The following is a 20861-nucleotide window of genomic DNA, read 5'->3' on the forward strand; positions in this document are numbered from 1 at the left end:
CGGCCCTGCTGTGGGTTCGGCGCCTGGAGCCTCCTGGGACCTAACCCTAACCCTAACCGTACCCCGAACAGGGACCCTCCACCGCAACCGAAGCCTGCCTCGAACCCTAACCCTGCAAGTGAGCCGCCTTCGGGCATGGGCCCTCACTTCAGCCCTCGAGGGAGATCACGAGACCGGAGTCGCTTCGGCCCTGGCGACGTCCCTGGACCGAACCCTAACCCTAGCTAAGGCTCCCTCCCCATGGGGACCCAATGCCAACGTCTGACAACACCACGCGCCTGGGGTCCAGACGCGGTGCAGGCTGACTCGGCATGGAACCTGGAAGCTCACCCTGTGGTTTCCCCGCCTGTCTGCAGCAGAGCGAGAGGATTCCGGAGGCCTCCTCCAACAGGGGCCGATGGACGTCTGTGGCCTTGGCAGCCAAAGCCGGATCCTGACCGGCACCGTGCCTTGTGTCCTCAACTCAGCCCTTCGGGGAGACCACTGCCCTGCGGTGGGTTCGGCGCCTGGAGCCTCCTGGGACCTAACCCTAACCCTAACCCGACACCGAACTGGGACCCTCCACCGAAACCCAAGCCGGCCTCGGACCCTAAGCCTGCACTTGAGCCGCCTTGCTGCATGGGCCCTCACTTCAGCCCTCGAGGGAGATCACGAGACCGGAGTCGCTTCGGCCCTGGCGACGTCCCTGGACCGAACCCTAACCCTAGCTAAGGCTCTCTCCCCAAGAGGACCCAATGCCAACGTCGGACAACACCAGGCGCCTGGCGTCCGGAAGAGGTGCAGGCTGACTCGGCATGGAACCTGGAAGCTCACCATGCCGAATCCCAGGCCCGGCTGCAGCTGCCGAGAGGATTCCGGAGGCCTCCTCGACCAGGGGCCCAATCACGTGTGTGGCCTTGGCAGCCAAAGACGGATCCTGACCGGCAGCCCCCCTTGTGCCCTCAACTCAGCCCTTCGGGGAGACCACGGCCCTGCTGTGGGTTCGGCGCCTGGAGCCTCCTGGGACCTAACCCTAACCCTAACCGTACCCCGAACAGGGACCCTCCACCGCAACCGAAGCCTGCCTCGAACCCTAACCCTGCAAGTGAGCCGCCTTCGGGCATGGGCCCTCACTTCAGCCCTCGAGGGAGATCACGAGACCGGAGTCGCTTCGGCCCTGGCGACGTCCCTGGACCGAACCCTAACCCTAGCTAAGGCTCCCTCCCCATGGGGACCCAATGCCAACGTCTGACAACACCACGCGCCTGGGGTCCAGACGCGGTGCAGGCTGACTCGGCATGGAACCTGGAAGCTCACCCTGTGGTTTCCCCGCCTGTCTGCAGCTGAGCGAGAGGATTCCGGAGGCCTCCTCCAACAGGGGCCGATGGACGTCTGTGGCCTTGGCAGCCAAAGCCGGATCCTGACCGGCACCGTGCCTTGTGTCCTCAACTCAGCCCTTCGGGGAGACCACTGCCCTGCGGTGGGTTCGGCGCCTGGAGCCTCCTGGGACCTAACCCTAACCCTAACCCGACACCGAACTGGGACCCTCCACCGAAACCCAAGCCGGCCTCGGACCCTAAGCCTGCACTTGAGCCGCCTTGCTGCATGGGCCCTCACTTCAGCCCTCGAGGGAGATCACGAGACCGGAGTCGCTTCGGCCCTGGCGACGTCCCTGGACCGAACCCTAACCCTAGCTAAGGCTCTCTCCCCAAGAGGACCCAATGCCAACGTCGGACAACACCAGGCGCCTGGCGTCCGGAAGAGGTGCAGGCTGACTCGGCATGGAACCTGGAAGCTCACCATGCCGAATCCCAGGCCCGGCTGCAGCTGCCGAGAGGATTCCGGAGGCCTCCTCGACCAGGGGCCCAATCACGTGTGTGGCCTTGGCAGCCAAAGACGGATCCTGACCGGCAGCCCCCCTTGTGCCCTCAACTCAGCCCTTCGGGGAGACCACGGCCCTGCTGTGGGTTCGGCGCCTGGAGCCTCCTGGGACCTAACCCTAACCCTAACCGTACCCCGAACAGGGACCCTCCACCGCAACCGAAGCCTGCCTCGAACCCTAACCCTGCAAGTGAGCCGCCTTCGGGCATGGGCCCTCACTTCAGCCCTCGAGGGAGATCACGAGACCGGAGTCGCTTCGGCCCTGGCGACGTCCCTGGACCGAACCCTAACCCTAGCTAAGGCTCCCTCCCCATGGGGACCCAATGCCAACGTCTGACAACACCACGCGCCTGGGGTCCAGACGCGGTGCAGGCTGACTCGGCATGGAACCTGGAAGCTCACCCTGTGGTTTCCCCGCCTGTCTGCAGCTGAGCGAGAGGATTCCGGAGGCCTCCTCCAACAGGGGCCGATGGACGTCTGTGGCCTTGGCAGCCAAAGCCGGATCCTGACCGGCACCGTGCCTTGTGTCCTCAACTCAGCCCTTCGGGGAGACCACTGCCCTGCGGTGGGTTCGGCGCCTGGAGCCTCCTGGGACCTAACCCTAACCCTAACCCGACACCGAACTGGGACCCTCCACCGAAACCCAAGCCGGCCTCGGACCCTAAGCCTGCACTTGAGCCGCCTTGCTGCATGGGCCCTCACTTCAGCCCTCGAGGGAGATCACGAGACCGGAGTCGCTTCGGCCCTGGCGACGTCCCTGGACCGAACCCTAACCCTAGCTAAGGCTCTCTCCCCAAGAGGACCCAATGCCAACGTCGGACAACACCAGGCGCCTGGCGTCCGGAAGAGGTGCAGGCTGACTCGGCATGGAACCTGGAAGCTCACCATGCCGAATCCCAGGCCCGGCTGCAGCTGCCGAGAGGATTCCAGAGGCCTCCTCGACCAGGGGCCCAATCACGTGTGTGGCCTTGGCAGCCAAAGACGGATCCTGACCGGCAGCCCCCCTTGTGCCCTCAACTCAGCCCTTCGGGGAGACCACGGCCCTGCTGTGGGTTCGACGCCTGGAGCCTCCTGGGACCTAACCCTAACCCTAACCCGACACCGAACTGGGACCCTCCACCGAAACCTAAGCCGGCCTCGAAACCTAAGCCTGCACTTGAGCCGCCTTGCTGCATGGGCCCTCACTTCAGCCCTCGAGGGAGATCACGAGACCGGAGTCGCTTCGGCCCTGGCGACGTCCCTGGACCGAACCCTAACCCTAGCTAAGGCTCCCTCCCCATGGGGACCCAATGCCAACGTCTGACAACACCACGCGCCTGGGGTCCAGACGCGGTGCAGGCTGACTCGGCATGGAACCTGGAAGCTCACCATGTGGTTTCCCCGCCTGACTGCAGCTGAGCGAGAGGATTCCGGAGGCCTCCTCCAACAGGGGCCGATGGACGTCTGTGGCCTTGGCAGCCAAAGCCGGATCCTGACCGGCACCGTGCCTTGTGTCCTCAACTCAGCCCTTCGGGGAGACCACTGCCCTGCAGTGGGTTCGGCGCCTGGAGCCTCCTGGGACCTAACCCTAACCCTAACCGTACCCCGAACAGGGACCCTCCACCGCAACCGAAGCCTGCCTCGAACCCTAACCCTGCAAGTGAGCCGCCTTCGGGCATGGGCCCTCACTTCAGCCCTCGAGGGAGATCACGAGACCGGAGTCGCTTCGGCCCTGGCGACGTCCCTGGACCGAACCCTAACCCTAGCTAAGGCTCCCTCCCCATGGGGACCCAATGCCAACGTCTGACAACACCACGCGCCTGGGGTCCAGACGCGGTGCAGGCTGACTCGGCATGGAACCTGGAAGCTCACCCTGTGGTTTCCCCGCCTGTCTGCAGCAGAGCGAGAGGATTCCGGAGGCCTCCTCCAACAGGGGCCGATGGACGTCTGTGGCCTTGGCAGCCAAAGCCGGATCCTGACCGGCACCGTGCCTTGTGTCCTCAACTCAGCCCTTCGGGGAGACCACTGCCCTGCGGTGGGTTCGGCGCCTGGAGCCTCCTGGGACCTAACCCTAACCCTAACCCGACACCGAACTGGGACCCTCCACCGAAACCCAAGCCGGCCTCGGACCCTAAGCCTGCACTTGAGCCGCCTTGCTGCATGGGCCCTCACTTCAGCCCTCGAGGGAGATCACGAGACCGGAGTCGCTTCGGCCCTGGCGACGTCCCTGGACCGAACCCTAACCCTAGCTAAGGCTCTCTCCCCAAGAGGACCCAATGCCAACGTCGGGCAACACCAGGCGCCTGGCGTCCGGAAGAGGTGCAGGCTGACTCGGCATGGAACCTGGAAGCTCACGATGCCGAATCCCAGGCCCGGCTGCAGCTGCCGAGAGGATTCCGGAGGCCTCCTCGACCAGGGGCCCAATCACGTGTGTGGCCTTGGCAGCCAAAGACGGATCCTGACCGGCAGCCCCCCTTGTGCCCTCAACTCAGCCCTTCGGGGAGACCACGGCCCTGCTGTGGGTTCGGCGCCTGGAGCCTCCTGGGACCTAACCCTAACCCTAACCGTACCCCTAACAGGGACCCTCCACCGCAACCGAAGCCTGCCTCGAACCCTAACCCTGCAAGTGAGCCGCCTTCGGGCATGGGCCCTCACTTCAGCCCTCGAGGGAGATCACGAGACCGGAGTCGCTTCGGCCCTGGCGACGTCCCTGGACCGAACCCTAACCCTAGCTAAGGCTCCCTCCCCATGGGGACCCAATGCCAACGTCTGACAACACCACGCGCCTGGGGTCCAGACGCGGTGCAGGCTGACTCGGCATGGAACCTGGAAGCTCACCCTGTGGTTTCCCCGCCTGTCTGCAGCTGAGCGAGAGGATTCCGGAGGCCTCCTCCAACAGGGGCCGATGGACGTCTGTGGCCTTGGCAGCCAAAGCCGGATCCTGACCGGCACCGTGCCTTGTGTCCTCAACTCAGCCCTTCGGGGAGACCACTGCCCTGCGGTGGGTTCGGCGCCTGGAGCCTCCTGGGACCTAACCCTAACCCTAACCCGACACCGAACTGGGACCCTCCACCGAAACCCAAGCCGGCCTCGGACCCTAAGCCTGCACTTGAGCCGCCTTGCTGCATGGGCCCTCACTTCAGCCCTCGAGGGAGATCACGAGACCGGAGTCGCTTCGGCCCTGGCGACGTCCCTGGACCGAACCCTAACCCTAGCTAAGGCTCTCTCCCCAAGAGGACCCAATGCCAACGTCGGACAACACCAGGCGCCTGGCGTCCGGAAGAGGTGCAGGCTGACTCGGCATGGAACCTGGAAGCTCACCATGCCGAATCCCAGGCCCGGCTGCAGCTGCCGAGAGGATTCCGGAGGCCTCCTCGACCAGGGGCCCAATCACGTGTGTGGCCTTGGCAGCCAAAGACGGATCCTGACCGGCAGCCCCCCTTGTGCCCTCAACTCAGCCCTTCGGGGAGACCACGGCCCTGCTGTGGGTTCGGCGCCTGGAGCCTCCTGGGACCTAACCCTAACCCTAACCGTACCCCGAACAGGGACCCTCCACCGCAACCGAAGCCTGCCTCGAACCCTAACCCTGCAAGTGAGCCGCCTTCGGGCATGGGCCCTCACTTCAGCCCTCGAGGGAGATCACGAGACCGGAGTCGCTTCGGCCCTGGCGACGTCCCTGGACCGAACCCTAACCCTAGCTAAGGCTCCCTCCCCATGGGGACCCAATGCCAACGTCTGACAACACCACGCGCCTGGGGTCCAGACGCGGTGCAGGCTGACTCGGCATGGAACCTGGAAGCTCACCCTGTGGTTTCCCCGCCTGTCTGCAGCAGAGCGAGAGGATTCCGGAGGCCTCCTCCAACAGGGGCCGATGGACGTCTGTGGCCTTGGCAGCCAAAGCCGGATCCTGACCGGCACCGTGCCTTGTGTCCTCAACTCAGCCCTTCGGGGAGACCACTGCCCTGCGGTGGGTTCGGCGCCTGGAGCCTCCTGGGACCTAACCCTAACCCTAACCCGACACCGAACTGGGACCCTCCACCGAAACCCAAGCCGGCCTCGGACCCTAAGCCTGCACTTGAGCCGCCTTGCTGCATGGGCCCTCACTTCAGCCCTCGAGGGAGATCACGAGACCGGAGTCGCTTCGGCCCTGGCGACGTCCCTGGACCGAACCCTAACCCTAGCTAAGGCTCTCTCCCCAAGAGGACCCAATGCCAACGTCGGACAACACCAGGCGCCTGGCGTCCGGAAGAGGTGCAGGCTGACTCGGCATGGAACCTGGAAGCTCACCATGCCGAATCCCAGGCCCGGCTGCAGCTGCCGAGAGGATTCCGGAGGCCTCCTCGACCAGGGGCCCAATCACGTGTGTGGCCTTGGCAGCCAAAGACGGATCCTGACCGGCAGCCCCCCTTGTGCCCTCAACTCAGCCCTTCGGGGAGACCACGGCCCTGCTGTGGGTTCGGCGCCTGGAGCCTCCTGGGACCTAACCCTAACCCTAACCGTACCCCGAACAGGGACCCTCCACCGCAACCGAAGCCTGCCTCGAACCCTAACCCTGCAAGTGAGCCGCCTTCGGGCATGGGCCCTCACTTCAGCCCTCGAGGGAGATCACGAGACCGGAGTCGCTTCGGCCCTGGCGACGTCCCTGGACCGAACCCTAACCCTAGCTGAGGCTCCCTCCCCATGGGGACCCAATGCCAACGTCTGACAACACCACGCGCCTGGGGTCCAGACGCGGTGCAGGCTGACTCGGCATGGAACCTGGAAGCTCACCCTGTGGTTTCCCCGCCTGTCTGCAGCAGAGCGAGAGGATTCCGGAGGCCTCCTCCAACAGGGGCCGATGGACGTCTGTGGCCTTGGCAGCCAAAGCCGGATCCTGACCGGCACCGTGCCTTGTGTCCTCAACTCAGCCCTTCGGGGAGACCACTGCCCTGCGGTGGGTTCGTCGCCTGGAGCCTCCTGGGACCTAACCCTAACCCTAACCCGACACCGAACTGGGACCCTCCACCGAAACACAAGCCGGCCTCGGACCCTAAGCCTGCACTTGAGCCGCCTTGCTGCATGGGCCCTCACTTCAGCCCTCGAGGGAGATCACGAGACCGGAGTCGCTTCGGCCCTGGCGACGTCCCTGGACCGAACCCTAACCCTAGCTAAGGCTCCCTCCCCATGGGGACCCAATGCCAACGTCTGACAACACCACGCGCCTGGGGTCCAGACGCGGTGCAGGCTGACTCGGCATGGAACCTGGAAGCTCACCCTGTGGTTTCCCCGCCTGTCTGCAGCAGAGCGAGAGGATTCCGGAGGCCTCCTCCAACAGGGGCCGATGGACGTCTGTGGCCTTGGCAGCCAAAGCCGGATCCTGACCGGCACCGTGCCTTGTGTCCTCAACTCAGCCCTTCGGGGAGACCACTGCCCTGCGGTGGGTTCGGCGCCTGGAGCCTCCTGGGACCTAACCCTAACCCTAACCCGACACCGAACTGGGACCCTCCACCGAAACCCAAGCCGGCCTCTGACCCTAAGCCTGCACTTGAGCCGCCTTGCTGCATGGGCCCTCACTTCAGCCCTCGAGGGAGATCACGAGACCGGAGTCGCTTCGGCCCTGGCGACGTCCCTGGACCGAACCCTAACCCTAGCTAAGGCTCTCTCCCCAAGAGGACCCAATGCCAACGTCGGACAACACCAGGCGCCTGGCGTCCGGAAGAGGTGCAGGCTGACTCGGCATGGAACCTGGAAGCTCACCATGCCTTATCCCAGGCCCGGCTGCAGCTGCCGAGAGGATTCCGGAGGCCTCCTCGACCAGGGGCCCAATCACGTGTGTGGCCTTGGCAGCCAAAGACGGATCCTGACCGGCAGCCCCCCTTGTGCCCTCAACTCAGCCCTTCGGGGAGACCACGGCCCTGCTGTGGGTTCGGCGCCTGGAGCCTCCTGGGACCTAACCCTAACCCTAACCGTACCCCGAACAGGGACCCTCCACCGCAACCGAAGCCTGCCTCGAACCCTAACCCTGCAAGTGAGCCGCCTTCGGGCATGGGCCCTCACTTCAGCCCTCGAGGGAGATCACGAGACCGGAGTCGCTTCGGCCCTGGCGACGTCCCTGGACCGAACCCTAACCCTAGCTAAGGCTCCCTCCCCATGGGGACCCAATGCCAACGTCTGACAACACCACGCGCCTGGGGTCCAGACGCGGTGCAGGCTGACTCGGCATGGAACCTGGAAGCTCACCCTGTGGTTTCCCCGCCTGTCTGCAGCAGAGCGAGAGGATTCCGGAGGCCTCCTCCAACAGGGGCCGATGGACGTCTGTGGCCTTGGCAGCCAAAGCCGGATCCTGACCGGCACCGTGCCTTGTGTCCTCAACTCAGCCCTTCGGGGAGACCACTGCCCTGCGGTGGGTTCGGCGCCTGGAGCCTCCTGGGACCTAACCCTAACCCTAACCCGACACCGAACTGGGACCCTCCACCGAAACCCAAGCCGGCCTCGGACCCTAAGCCTGCACTTGAGCCGCCTTGCTGCATGGGCCCTCACTTCAGCCCTCGAGGGAGATCACGAGACCGGAGTCGCTTCGGCCCTGGCGACGTCCCTGGACCGAACCCTAACCCTAGCTAAGGCTCTCTCCCCAAGAGGACCCAATGCCAACGTCGGACAACAGCAGGCGCCTGGCGTCCGGAAGAGGTGCAGGCTGACTCGGCATGGAACCTGGAAGCTCACCATGCCGAATCCCAGGCCCGGCTGCAGCTGCCGAGAGGATTCCGGAGGCCTCCTCGACCAGGGGCCCAATCACGTGTGTGGCCTTGGCAGCCAAAGACGGATGCTGACCGGCAGCCCCCCTTGTGCCCTCAACTCAGCCCTTCGGGGAGACCACGGCCCTGCTGTGGGTTCGGCGCCTGGAGCCTCCTGGGACCTAACCCTAACCCTAACCGTACCCCGAACAGGGACCCTCCACCGCAACCGAAGCCTGCCTCGAACCCTAACCCTGCAAGTGAGCCGCCTTCGGGCATGGGCCCTCACTTCAGCCCTCGAGGGAGATCACGAGACCGGAGTCGCTTCGGCCCTGGCGACGTCCCTGGACCGAACCCTAACCCTAGCTAAGGCTCCCTCCCCATGGGGACCCAATGCCAACGTCTGACAACACCACGCGCCTGGGGTCCAGACGCGGTGCAGGCTGACTCGGCATGGAACCTGGAAGCTCACCCTGTGGTTTCCCCGCCTGTCTGCAGCTGAGCGAGAGGATTCCGGAGGCCTCCTCCAACAGGGGCCGATGGACGTCTGTGGCCTTGGCAGCCAAAGCCGGATCCTGACCGGCACCGTGCCTTGTGTCCTCAACTCAGCCCTTCGGGGAGACCACTGCCCTGCAGTGGGTTCGGCGCCTGGAGCCTCCTGGGACCTAACCCTAACCCTAACCCGACACCGAACTGGGACCCTCCACCGAAACCCAAGCCGGCCTCGGACCCTAAGCCTGCACTTGAGCCGCCTTGCTGCATGGGCCCTCACTTCAGCCCTCGAGGGAGATCACGAGACCGGAGTCGCTTCGGCCCTGGCGATGTCCCTGGACCGAACCCTAACCCTAGCTAAGGCTCTCTCCCCAAGAGGACCCAATGCCAACGTCGGACAACACCAGGCGCCTGGCGTCCGGAAGAGGTGCAGGCTGAATCGGCATGGAACCTGGAAGCTCACCATGCCGAATCCCAGGCCCGGCTGCAGCTGCCGAGAGGATTCCGGAGGCCTCCTCGACCAGGGGCCCAATCACGTGTGTGGCCTTGGCAGCCAAAGACGGATCCTGACCGGCAGCCCCCCTTGTGCCCTCAACTCAGCCCTTCGGGGAGACCACGGCCCTGCTGTGGGTTCGGCGCCTGGAGCCTCCTGGGACCTAACCCTAACCCTAACCGTACCCCGAACAGGGACCCTCCACCGCAACCGAAGCCTGCCTCGAACCCTAACCCTGCAAGTGAGCCGCCTTCGGGCATGGGCCCTCACTTCAGCCCTCGAGGGAGATCACGAGACCGGAGTCGCTTCGGCCCTGGCGACGTCCCTGGACCGAACCCTAACCCTAGCTAAGGCTCCCTCCCCATGGGGACCCAATGCCAACGTCTGACAACACCACGCGCCTGGGGTCCAGACGCGGTGCAGGCTGACTCGGCATGGAACCTGGAAGCTCACCCTGTGGTTTCCCCGCCTGTCTGCAGCTGAGCGAGAGGATTCCGGAGGCCTCCTCCAACAGGGGCCGATGGACGTCTGTGGCCTTGGCAGCCAAAGCCGGATCCTGACCGGCACCGTGCCTTGTGTCCTCAACTCAGCCCTTCGGGGAGACCACTGCCCTGCGGTGGGTTCGGCGCCTGGAGCCTCCTGGGACCTAACCCTAACCCTAACCCGACACCGAACTGGGACCCTCCACCGAAACCCAAGCCGGCCTCGGACCCTAAGCCTGCACTTGAGCCGCCTTGCTGCATGGGCCCTCACTTCAGCCCTCGAGGGAGATCACGAGACCGGAGTCGCTTCGGCCCTGGCGACGTCCCTGGACCGAACCCTAACCCTAGCTAAGGCTCTCTCCCCAAGAGGACCCAATGCCAACGTCGGACAACACCAGGCGCCTGGCGTCCGGAAGAGGTGCAGGCTGACTCGGCATGGAACCTGGAAGCTCACCATGCCGAATCCCAGGCCCGGCTGCAGCTGCCGAGAGGATTCCGGAGGCCTCCTCGACCAGGGGCCCAATCACGTGTGTGGCCTTGGCAGCCAAAGACGGATGCTGACCGGCAGCCCCCCTTGTGCCCTCAACTCAGCCCTTCGGGGAGACCACGGCCCTGCTGTGGGTTCGGCGCCTGGAGCCTCCTGGGACCTAACCCTAACCCTAACCGTACCCCGAACAGGGACCCTCCACCGCAACCGAAGCCTGCCTCGAACCCTAACCCTGCAAGTGAGCCGCCTTCGGGCATGGGCCCTCACTTCAGCCCTCGAGGGAGATCACGAGACCGGAGTCGCTTCGGCCCTGGCGACGTCCCTGGACCGAACCCTAACCCTAGCTAAGGCTCCCTCCCCATGGCGACCCAATGCCAACGTCTGACAACACCACGCGCCTGGGGTCCAGACGCGGTGCAGGCTGACTCGGCATGGAACCTGGAAGCTCACCCTGTGGTTTCCCCGCCTGGCTGCAGCTGAGCGAGAGGATTCCGGAGGCCTCCTCCAACAGGGGCCGATGGACGTCTGTGGCCTTGGCAGCCAAAGCCGGATCCTGACCGGCACCGTGCCTTGTGTCCTCAACTCAGCCCTTCGGGGAGACCACTGCCCTGCGGTGGGTTCGGCGCCTGGAGCCTCCTGGGACCTAACCCTAACCCTAACCCGACACCGAACTGGCACCCTCCACCGAAACCCAAGCCGGCCTCGAACCCTAAGCCTGCACTTGAGCCGCCTTGCTGCATGGGCCCTCACTTCAGCCCTCGAGGGAGATCACGAGACCGGAGTCCCTTCGGCCCTGGCGACGTCCCTGGACCGAACCCTAACCCTAGCTAAGGCTCTCTCCCCAAGAGGACCCAATGCCAACGTCGGACAACACCAGGCGCCTGGCGTCCGGAAGAGGTGCAGGCTGACTCGGCATGGAACCTGGAAGCTCACCATGCCGAATCCCAGGCCCGGCTGCAGCTGCCGAGAGGATTCCGGAGGCCTCCTCGACCAGGGGCCCAATCACGTGTGTGGCCTTGGCAGCCAAAGACGGATCCTGACCGGCAGCCCCCCTTGTGCCCTCAACTCAGCCCTTCGGGGAGACCACGGCCCTGCTGTGGGTTCGGCGCCTGGAGCCTCCTGGGACCTAACCCTAACCCTAACCGTACCCCGAACAGGGACCCTCCACCGCAACCTAAGCCTGCCTCGAACCCTAACCCTGCAAGTGAGCCGCCTTCGGGCATGGGCCCTCACTTCAGCCCTCGAGGGAGATCACGAGACCGGAGTCGCTTCGGCCCTGGCGACGTCCCTGGACCGAACCCTAACCCTAGCTAAGGCTCCCTCCCCATGGGGACCCAATGCCAACGTCTGACAACACCACGCGCCTGGGGTCCAGACGCGGTGCAGGCTGACTCGGCATGGAACCTGGAAGCTCACCCTGTGGTTTCCCCGCCTGTCTGCAGCTGAGCGAGAGGATTCCGGAGGCCTCCTCCAACAGGGGCCGATGGACGTCTGTGGCCTTGGCAGCCAAAGCCGGATCCTGACCGGCACCGTGCCTTGTGTCCTCAACTCAGCCCTTCGGGGAGACCACTGCCCTGCGGTGGGTTCGGCGCCTGGAGCCTCCTGGGACCTAACCCTAACCCTAACCCGACACCGAACTGGCACCCTCCACCGAAACCCAAGCCGGCCTCGAACCCTAAGCCTGCACTTGAGCCGCCTTGCTGCATGGGCCCTCACTTCAGCCCTCGAGGGAGATCACGAGACCGGAGTCCCTTCGGCCCTGGCGACGTCCCTGGACCGAACCCTAACCCTAGCTAAGGCTCTCTCCCCAAGAGGACCCAATGCCAACGTCGGACAACACCAGGCGCCTGGCGTCCGGAAGAGGTGCAGGCTGACTCGGCATGGAACCTGGAAGCTCACCATGCCGAATCCCAGGCCCGGCTGCAGCTGCCGAGAGGATTCCGGAGGCCTCCTCGACCAGGGGCCCAATCACGTGTGTGGCCTTGGCAGCCAAAGACGGATGCTGACCGGCAGCCCCCCTTGTGCCCTCAACTCAGCCCTTCGGGGAGACCACGGCCCTGCTGTGGGTTCGGCGCCTGGAGCCTCCTGGGACCTAACCCTAACCCTAACCGTACCCCGAACAGGGACCCTCCACCGCAACCGAAGCCTGCCTCGAACCCTAACCCTGCAAGTGAGCCTCCTTCGGGCATGGGCCCTCACTTCAGCCCTCGAGGGAGATCACGAGACCGGAGTCGCTTCGGCCCTGGCGACGTCCCTGGACCGAACCCTAACCCTAGCTAAGGCTCTCTCCCCAAGAGGACCCAATGCCAACGTCGGACAACACCAGGCGCCTGGCGTCCGGAAGAGGTGCAGGCTGACTCGGCATGGAACCTGGAAGCTCACCCTGTGGTTTCCCCGCCTGTCTGCAGCTGAGCGAGAGGATTCCGGAGGCCTCCTCCAACAGGGGCCGATGGACGTCTGTGGCCTTGGCAGCCAAAGCCGGATCCTGACCGGCACCGTGCCTTGTGTCCTCAACTCAGCCCTTCGGGGAGACCACTGCCCTGCGGTGGGTTCGGCGCCTGGAGCCTCCTGGGACCTAACCCTAACCCTAACCCGACACCGAACGGGGACCCTCCACCGAAACCCAAGCCGGCCTCGGACCCTAAGCCTGCACTTGAGCCGCCTTGCTGCATGGGCCCTCACTTCAGCCCTCGAGGGAGATCACGAGACCGGAGTCGCTTCGGCCCTGGCGACGTCCCTGGACCGAACCCTAACCCTAGCTAAGGCTCTCTCCCCAAGAGGACCCAATGCCAACGTCGGACAACACCAGGCGCCTGGCGTCCGGAAGAGGTGCAGGCTGACTCGGCATGGAACCTGGAAGCTCACCATGCCGAATCCCAGGCCCGGCTGCAGCTGCCGAGAGGATTCCGGAGGCCTCCTCGACCAGGGGCCCAATCACGTGTGTGGCCTTGGCAGCCAAAGACGGATCCTGACCGGCAGCCCCCCTTGTGCCCTCAACTCAGCCCTTCGGGGAGACCACGGCCCTGCTGTGGGTTCGGCGCCTGGAGCCTCCTGGGACCTAACCCTAACCCTAACCGTACCCCGAACAGGGACCCTCCACCGCAACCGAAGCCTGCCTCGAACCCTAACCCTGCAAGTGAGCCGCCTTCGGGCATGGGCCCTCACTTCAGCCCTCGAGAGAGATCACGAGACCGGAGTCGCTTCGGCCCTGGCGACGTCCCTGGACCGAACCCTAACCCTAGCTGAGGCTCCCTCCCCATGGGGACCCAATGCCAACGTCTGACAACACCACGCGCCTGGGGTCCAGACGCGGTGCAGGCTGACTCGGCATGGAACCTGGAAGCTCACCCTGTGGTTTCCCCGCCTGTCTGCAGCAGAGCGAGAGGATTCCGGAGGCCTCCTCCAACAGGGGCCGATGGACGTCTGTGGCCTTGGCAGCCAAAGCCGGATCCTGACCGGCACCGTGCCTTGTGTCCTCAACTCAGCCCTTCGGGGAGACCACTGCCCTGCGGTGGGTTCGGCGCCTGGAGCCTCCTGGGACCTAACCCTAACCCTAACCCGACACCGAACTGGGACCCTCCACCGAAACCTAAGCCGGCCTCGAACCCTAAGCCTGCACTTGAGCCGCCTTGCTGCATGGGCCCTCACTTCAGCCCTCGAGGGAGATCACGAGACCGGAGTCGCTTCGGCCCTGGCGACGTCCCTGGACCGAACCCTAACCCTAGCTAAGGCTCTCTCCCCAAGAGGACCCAATGCCAACGTCGGACAACACCACGCGCCTGGCGTCCGGAAGAGGTGCAGGCTGACTCGGCATGGAACCTGGAAGCTCACCATGCCGAATCCCAGGCCCGGCTGCAGCTGCCGAGAGGATTCCGGAGGCCTCCTCGACCAGGGGCCCAATCACGTGTGTGGCCTTGGCAGCCAAAGACGGATCCTGACCGGCAGCCCCCCTTGTGCCCTCAACTCAGCCCTTCGGGGAGACCACGGCCCTGCTGTGGGTTCGGCGCCTGGAGCCTCCTGGGACCTAACCCTAACCCTAACCGTACCCCGAACAGGGACCCTCCACCGCAACCGAAGCCTGCCTCGAACCCTAACCCTGCAAGTGAGCCGCCTTCGGGCATGGGCCCTCACTTCCGCCCTCGAGGGAGATCACGAGACCGGAGTCGCTTCGGCCCTGGCGACGTCCCTGGACCGAACCCTAACCCTAGCTAAGGCTCCCTCCCCATGGGGATCCAATGCCAACGTCTGACAACACCACGCGCCTGGGGTCCAGACGCGGTGCAGGCTGACTCGGCATGGAACCTGGAAGCTCACCATGTGGTTTCCCCGCCTGTCTGCAGCTGAGCGAGAGGATTCCGGAGGCCTCCTCCAACAGGGGCCGATGGACGTCTGTGGCCTTGGCAGCCAAAGCCGGATCCTGACCGGCACCGTGCCTTGTGTCCTCAACTCAGCCCTTCGGGGAGACCACTGCCCTGCGGTGGGTTCGGCGCCTGGAGCCTCCTGGGACCTAACCCTAACCCTAACCCGACACCGAACTGGGACCCTCCACCGAAACCTAAGCCGGCCTCGAACCCTAAGCCTGCACTTGAGCCGCCTTGCTGCATGGGCCCTCACTTCAGCCCTCGAGGGAGATCACGAGACCGGAGTCGCTTCGGCCCTGGCGACGTCCCTTGACCGAACCCTAACCCTAGCTAAGGCTCTCTCCCCAAGAGGACCCAATGCCAACGTCGGACAACACCACGCGCCTGGCGTCCGGAAGAGGTGCAGGCTGACTCGGCATGGAACCTGGAAGCTCACCATGTGGTTTCCCCGCCTGTCTGCAGCTGAGCGAGAGGATTCCGGAGGCCTCCTCCAACAGGGGCCGATGGACGTCTGTGGCCTTGGCAGCCAAGGCCGGATCCTGACCGGCACCGTGCCTTGTGTCCTCAACTCAGCCCTTCGGGGAGACCACGGCCCTGCTGTGGGTTCGGCGCCTGGAGCCTCCTGGGACCTAACCCTAACCCTAACCGTACCCCGAACAGGGACCCTCCACCGCAACCTAAGCCTGCCTCGAACCCTAACCCTGTAAGTGAGCCGCCTTCGGGCCTGGGCCCTCACTTCAGCCCTCGAGGGAGATCACGAGACCGGAGTCGCTTCGGCCCTGGCGACGTCCCTGGACCGAACCCTAACCCTAGCTCAGGCTCCCTCCCCATGGGGACCCAATGCCAACGTCTGACAACACCACGCGCCTGGGGTCCAGACGCGGTGCAGGCTGACTCGGCATGGAACCTGGAAGCTCACCATGTGGTTTCCCCGCCTGTCTGCAGCTGAGCGAGAGGATTCCGGAAGCCTCCTCCAACAGGGGCCGATGGACGTCTGTGGCCTTGGCAGCCAAAGCCGGATCCTGACCGGCACCGTGCCTTGTGTCCTCAACTCAGCCCTTCGGGGAGACCACGGCCCTGCGGTGGGTTCGGCGCCTGGAGCCTCCTGGGACCTAACTCTAACCCTAACCCGACACCGAACTGGGACCCTCCACCGAAACCTAAGCCGGCCTCGAACCCTAAGCCTGCACTTGAGCCGCCTTGCTGCATGGGCCCTCACTTCAGCCCTCGAGGGAGATCACGAGACCGGAGTCGCTTCGGCCCTGGCGACGTCCCTGGACCGAACCCTAACCCTAGCTAAGGCTCTCTCCCCAAGAGGACCCAATGCCAACGTCGGACAACACCACGCGCCTGGCGTCCGGAAGAGGTGCAGGCTGACTCGGCATGGAACCTGGAAGCTCACCATGCCGAATCCCAGGCCCGGCTGCAGCTGCCGAGAGGATTCCGGAGGCCTCCTCGACCAGGGGCCCAATCACGTGTGTGGCCTTGGCAGCCAAAGACGGATCCTGAACGGCAGCCCCCCTTGTGCCCTCAACTCAGCCCTTCGGGGAGACCACGGCCCTGCTGTGGGTTCGGCGCCTGGAGTCTCCTGTGACCTAACCCTAACCCTAACCGTACCCCGAACCGGGACCCTCCACCGCAACCGAAGCCTGACTCGAACCCTAACCCTGCAATGGAGCCGCCTTCTGGCATGGGCCCTCACTTCAGCCCTCGAGGGAGATCACGAGACCGGAGTCGTTTCGGCCCTGGCGACGTCCCTGGACCAAACCCTAACCCTAGCTAAGGCTCCCTCCCAATGGGGACCCAATTCCAACCTCTGAGAACACCAGGCGCCTGGGGTCCAGAATCGGTACAGGGTCACTCGGCATGGAACCTGGTGAAATGCCCAGAGTCTTAGAGACCCCCAAAAATGAATCACCAGAGTCCAGAGTCAAAGCTAAGCAGCAAGGGTCATTTATTGCAGGTTCGAACCTGGACCTCTGCGCCCTTGTTGCCGGTGACGCCGAGAGGTCCTGAGAGAGGTTTTTACACCCCTTTTATAGACAGGTACAAACAAGTCATGGGGAAATCAGGAATTTTCCACAGTTACAGAGCTGCGATTGGTTGGTGTTTAAAGTTGGACACTTAACAGTATTCGATTGGTTCCTGCCTTTAGGTCAGACCACAACCTGGGGTACGGGTATCACAATGATTGATCAGGAATACACGGATGTGCCAGGCAACAATGATTGATCAGGAATACATGGGCGCGCCAAGCAATTGTACAGAATCGGAACAAGCCGGTTAAGCTTGGTTAGGTTTCAGTTTCCCGTAACTTAAGCTTTTAAGTTTTAATTTTCTCAGGCCTCTCATTCCCCCCTTTCTCAAGTACCTGAGGACCCAATCTTGGGTCCTACAGTGTTACCTAATCAAACTCGCTTTCCATGTCGAGGAGCTGATACTGTGGTCTAAGGACCATAACCTGAATGGTGTTTAATCTATCTCTAATAAAGTTCATTATTTTGTTTGGCATGCGAGGTCCTCTTGGAGCTATTTAATTTTGGTCTGAACTATTCCTGATTTATTGGCATAAAAGCAACATTTTTCTCGTAGGGCTAAGCAGATGCCACCTTATTCTGCGGTTAGCAGATCTAACCCTCTTCTATTTTGTAACACCACTTCTGCTAGGGAATCTAGTTGATCTTGCAGATCCTGGATTGTCCCTGACAAGGCCTCGACATCGTTAATTAGTTGCCGAGAGAGTCCCAGATAGGAGTGTATGGAGCCTCCTAATCCCGCTGTCCCGGTAGTTAATGCACCTGTAATTTCTAGGCTTGTCAGGAGGGGGATAAAAACCACAGCTTGTTTGGATCTGCCAGTTGCAAAGTTTAAACTAGGGATGGGCATGGGGGTTCCAGCGGACGGCTTTTCCAACTGAGCCACGGCAGCCAGCTTGAAGTTGTATATTATTATCACTAGCTTTTGCTGCCCTGTTACTCTGTAGGATAGCTGTAAAGTAGGTAGTGGAGTTGTCTGGCCCTATACATTGCTGATAGGAGTCATAACAAGAGCTATGCATCGACTCCTGGAAAGTAGAGCAAGGGCATTCTGCTATGGGGGGCAGGGGCTTAGGTTTGTCAACACATAATCACTGCTGTTTTGGGGGTCCTGTGATGTCATAGGTCTGGGTTAAGTGAGCACTTGTGGTCCCACAGTGTTTGGTTTGAGTGTATCTTCGCTGATAGTGACCACCCCTTCCTACAGAGCCGGCTACTAGTCTGTTACCATGTGGCAGGGTGAGGGTTCTAACTACGCCACCTCTGCAATCACAGGGCCTTCTATACAGCGCTCCGTACAATTTCTGTTTGTCAACGGGGGCATTTAGTCCTCCCTCCAGGAGGTTGAGGTTGAGGGCTAGTAGGACAAGGGTTACTATCTTGAACATGTCTAGGGGAGGCACGGCACAAGGTTAGTTTGAGGGTTTTTTTTTTTTTTTTTTTACTCCGGTCTACAGTCCAAGTAGTATTTTTATCAGTGTGTCCCACGAGGTCAGACAGCGTGTCGACAGGCTTCACGTGGGTGTGGTGAATCCAGGTGGGGAGGTTATCTACCTTGATGGCGGTGGGAGTCGTCAGGATGATTTGGTAAGGTCCTTTTCACCTGGGTTCAAGGTTCTCCTGCCGGTGTCGCTTGACGAGGACCCAGTCTCCTAGACGATACTGATGAGGAGTGGGTGGGGGCCCCGTCTCATACAGTTCTTTTAGTTTAGGCCACACGGCCTCATGAACCCGCTGTAGAGCCCTGAGAGAAGACAAGAGGCTGTTATCTTGGTCTAATTGAGTGAGGTAGGTATGATAGGTGTGGGTCGGCCAAACAGGATTTTATAGGGTGTAAAGCCCAACTTGTATGGGGAGTTGTGAACCCTGTACAGAGCGTAGGGGATTAACTTTACCCAATTAGCGCCAGTCTCCATAGTCAATTTAGTAAGGGTCTCTTTTAATGTTCTATTTATTTTTTTTCTACTTGTCCTGAGCTTTGGGGCCGGTAGGCACAATGTAATTTCCAATCTGCCCCAAGTACAGAAGCCAATCCCTGACTTACCTTAGAGACGAATGCAGGTCCATTGTCTGACCCTATCATGACTGGAAAACCATACCTGGGCAGGATTTCCTCTAGGATCTTTTTGGCTACTATCTGTGCCGTTTCCTTCTTGGTTGGAAAGGCTTCAGTCCATCCTGAAAAAGTGTCTATGAACACTAGTAAGTATTTATAACCGTATTTGCTGGGCTTTACCTCGGTGAAGTCCACTTCCCAGTGGGCTCCTGGTATGGTTCCTTTTTTTCGGTGGCCTTGGGCTGTGGTGTGTGGGTGCGCGTTTTGGAGTTGACATGTGGAACAGGCTGTCACAACCCTTTCTGTCTGGTCAGAGATGTTTCTTAATACCAGTTGAGATCGTCTGAGGAGATCCTGAAGTCTTCGGGGCCCCAAATGGGTAGAGTGGTGTATTTTTGTCAGGATTGCATGGCCCAATTTTTCGGGAAGGATAAGGCGGTCTCTAGAGTCCCTCCACCATCCATCTGTAACTTGGGTCATGGGGAGCTTGCGCATCCAAATAAGATCATCTTCTGAGTATTCAGGCTCTGGGGGTAAATCTCGGGGCCCTGGGTCTGGTAGCTGCGCAGGGAGTACTTGAATGGGGTTTTGTGCTACCTGGCGTGCAGTCTGGTCAGCGAGGTTATTCCCTCGAGAGACTGGATCAGTTATTTTTTGGTGACCCGGGCAATGTACTATGGCCAATTTTTTAGGGGCCCAAATAGCGGCCAATAGGGCCAGAATTTTATCTTTATTTTTGATGTCTTTGCCTTTAGCAGTGAGTAGTCCCCTCTCACGGTATATTGCCCCATGTATATGGGCCGTGGCAAAGGCATACCGGCTGTCTGTATATACAGTCACTTTGCGGTCCCGCCCCATTCTTAATGCTTGGGTCAATGCAATTAGTTCTGCCCTTTGGGCAGAAGTCCCTGGGGGCAGAGCCTTTGCCCATATCACTTCAGTCTCAGATGTCACTGCTGCCCCCGCATACCTCTGTCCTTGATGGACGAAGCTGCTTCCATCAGTAAACCAGGTGACCTCAGCATCAGGTAACGGCCGGTCCTGTAGGTCTTTCCTTGTTCCATGGATCTGCGCTAGGATGTCGGCACCGTCATGGAGCGGGGAGTCCAGGTCAGGGTCGGGTAGCAGCGAGGCCGGGTTTAGAGTTCGGGGAGGGGTGTATGTGGTCCGCAAGGGATCTAACAGGAGTCCCTGATAATGGACCATCTGAGCATTGCTCATCCATCTATCGGGGGGCTGCTTGAGTACTCCTTCGATGGCGTGGGGTGTGGTGACATGTAACTCTTGACCCAGGGACAGCTTATCAGCGTCTTTAACCATTAGGGCTGTAGCCGCTATTATCCGGAGACAAGGGGGCCATCCTGCGGCTACAGGGTCCAGTTTCTTTGAGAGATAGGCCACTGGTCTGGGCCATGGACCTAGATGCTGGGTTAGCACTGCCTTGGCTATGCGTTTATGCTCATCCACATATAAGTGGAAGGGCTTAGAGACATCGGGCGGTCCTAGAGCTGGGGCCGATAGGAGAGTTTTCTTTATCTGTTGGAATGCCTGCTCAGCTTCTGCAGACCATTCAAATGATGGTTGGTTTTTAGAGACTGCGTAAAGGGGTTTGGCCATTTCAGCAAAACCTGGGATCCACAACCGGCAGAATCCCGCAGACCCCAGGAATTCCTGAGTTCTGGGTAAATAGGATGGGGGCCGCTTTGGTTTGCCATGGCTCTGACCCCGAGCGCAGTTGCTTCTTTTTGGGACAGTCACGAATCCAATGTCCCTTTTTTTTTTGTTTGTTTGTTTTACAGTAGGCGCATTGGTCTTTGTCTAAGGGGCGCCTAGGGGGGCGAGTTTTCTGCTTATCCTCTGGAGCGTCCCGATTATTATATACCCACTGAACAATGCGGAGTA

Source organism: Panthera onca, chromosome X, assembly GCF_046562875.1.
Source record: "Panthera onca isolate mPanOnc1 chromosome X, mPanOnc1 haplotype 2, whole genome shotgun sequence".
Lineage (NCBI taxonomy): Eukaryota > Metazoa > Chordata > Mammalia > Carnivora > Felidae > Panthera > Panthera onca.